Genomic DNA, 3,151 nt, shown 5'->3' with positions numbered 1-3,151 from the left:
TTAAATAATTTGTTCTCTTTATAATTATTAAAATCGGTATAGTCTAGTGAATTAATTCACCAAATTGAAAAAAAATTAAAGTTTAACTCAAGTAGGGTTTTAATTTAAACCAATTTTAACATTAATTCTATCAAAATATTGCAACTGAAGAGGTTAACCCATTCCACACCTAATTGAGTCAAGATCAATAAATATAAAAATGATTTCATGCTAGATAACAACAATTATAGATAGACATGAGTTTAGCTGGTAGTATATATTGATCTAATAACTTGGTCAGATTTCTATACAATTAGTTTTGGTATTGGTCTGGCTCGGATATAATAATTTAATAGTTTAATTTGTTTCAAGTTTGATTGTGTTAAAATTAAAAAATTTAGAATAAAACAAAAATAATATTATATTGAAAAAATAATATATTTGAATTCATTAGAAATATAAATTGACATTACAACTCGGTAATCAAAATTAGCAATGAGATTAATATAATTCTCACTTGTGCAACAATGAACGACGTGTCTAGTTATATTATATACCCTCACACAACAAATAAAATCAACCATCCCCTTAAAGGTCTATCTTGAATACTTATTTTATCCATCAAATATTTATTTCAATCGAATTCAGTAGAGTTGAAAGGTGTTTCTTCTCTCCCATCTTTTATTTCTTTAGTTTGATGATGAGATAGTATCCTGGAGTCAATTTTTTATACTATAAAATTAAATTAAATTCTTCGAATACATAGTTTTATTTTTTTATAATCAGAGACTTGAATAGTGGTGATGTTGTGGTATCTTTGCAATTCTTTTTCCCCTGGATGCAAAGAGTTTATCGAAGGTTGTAGCTGTCATATGGCCACCCAACAGCAGCTGGCTTGGACCAAAAGCAGCTTTTACTGTTCAGAAGCTGCACTTTCAGGCTTGGGTCAACAAGATACTTGGCTATGCTATTACCAACAATGCAGATTGCAGGCGACATGCTCTTTGACAATTTCTTAGGGTCAAGTCAACTTTGGAGCAGGGGTTTGGTTGCCGAAACACCCACCGCAAGTGGAAAAAAAAAGGCTCAAAGCCTACACCAAGCCCATTATCAAGCCTGTTTGCCACTCAAAATCAGAGAGACAACAAAATTAAGGCACGCATGGAAAGGAAAAGCTCTTTCCGACGCTTTTCAGTAGCGCGTGCAGTCCTCACAAACTGACAAGGAGTCGTGTGATATTATAAGCCGAATATGATTTGCTCTGCTGGGTCGTGCCCACATGAGAAGACACCTCATTTTGTCTCAGTTAACTAATTTATTTCAAGCACGCGCCACCGGAACCGTGCGTACCACCTAATTACAATTACCAGTAGTATTGAGGAATCCCTACGTTCACCATTGACCACGCAACCCAATCATTAAATAAAAGGTTAAAGACGGTGAACTTTTTTTAGAAGAACTTTACTCCTTTTATTTGAGTGGGTGGATTTTAATTAAATACGGCGACAAATCTCAATCGGCTGTGCTGACCGAGAAAACACCACCCAGAAAAAATGTCAAAAAAGTCAACATAGTTAAAAACCTAGACACAAACTCCAGTCCCTCTAAATAATCATTTCACTTGTAGCGTATGAGCGCTTCACTACGGGTAAGATTTTTTAAAAGTGAAAAAAAACAACATATGAGTTTTTTAACTGTATTTTTTATATAATTTTTTTTAGTTATAAATCAAAATATCTATATATACATATTTAATTTATTCAATTGATATTTGATCAAGAAATAACTATAATTATGATATCTAATCTCATAAAAAAACTATATATAAAAAATAAAAACATGAAAAACAATATTTGAGAAAATAAATATTAAATAATAAAATTTTAAATAATATCCTAAAAAAAACCATGGTTAGTTTGTGTGAGCCTTCAAAACTTATAATTGAAGTTACAAGAGGGGTATCGGCCATGTAGAAGATAAAAAAAAAAAGAGTAATATGAAAAAATACATTAGATTAAATGACAATATTGAAAACCAATAAAAAAATTATAAAAAAGTTAAGGAAAAAGAATTAAAAATAAAAAATAATTTAAAAAAAAAACATGATAATTTAAAATAAAATGATTAGATTAAAAATAAATAAAACTTTTATAAAAATCAGAAAAAAAAATCAGAAAAATTGAAATATTAACAATAAAAGGATGGACCTGTAATTTAAATAGAAAAAAAGATAAAATAAAATAAAATAAAAACTTAGGGAACAACAAACTAGTAGATTATTATAATATGTACCATACTAAAAATTTTTTATGATATTTTAAATAACAACTATAAAGAGATAATTATTATAAATATAAAATATTTTATATATCAACAACTTTATAAATTTAAATATTAACTAATCATCCTAAAAAATTTAAAAATTTCCTTTGTGATTTAAAAATTAACAAGAAAATTGTTTGAAAAAACCAAAAGATCGTTGGGCTCTTGACCTGTTTTTAACCGACTCTAAAAGTAAAGATGTCTTTTTATTGTATTTGAAGAAACCGAAACACCCAGGTACCTTTCATCAACAACATTACCTTTTCTAGCCTGGAGGTTATTAAAATCATTTTTCTGTATTCAAAATAGGAAAAAGCCACGTATACCCCTAATTAAACTTGTAATGACCGGTGAGTGGTGAGCTCCAAGAAAATACTGTGCTGTTCCAGCTTCTAAACCAGCAAGCCTTTAGTTTTTTGCTGGAGGATCAAGAGAAGGCTATGTAACTGGTGGTGCGTGTTAAAAATATTTTAAAAAAAATTATTTTTTTTTTATTTTAAATTAATATATATTTTTTTTATTTTGATTTATTTATTTTAAAAATAAAATATTATTTACATATTTTATTTAATAAAAAAAACTTTAAAAAATAATTACAGCTATAATAAAGTATGTTTCAACGTAAAGTGTTTTCAACATAAAATAATTTCAAAAATATATTATAATAATATATAAAATTATAATATATACTATTGATATACTTTATGAGTTAGTTTTAAAAATAATTTTTAAAAAATAAAAAAATATTATTAATATATTTTTTAAATAAAAAATATTTTAAAAAATAGTACACTCACAAGCACGTAACAACAATAAATAGTAAAAAATGTTTTAGCATGAAGTGTTTTCC

The sequence above is a fragment of the Populus euphratica genome, unplaced genomic scaffold, assembly GCF_000495115.2.
Source record: "Populus euphratica unplaced genomic scaffold, PopEup_1.0 scaffold2783.1, whole genome shotgun sequence".
NCBI classification, from domain to species: domain Eukaryota; kingdom Viridiplantae; phylum Streptophyta; class Magnoliopsida; order Malpighiales; family Salicaceae; genus Populus; species Populus euphratica.
The sequence above is the reverse complement of the archived record's forward strand: the minus strand, read 5'-3'. Positions refer to the sequence as shown.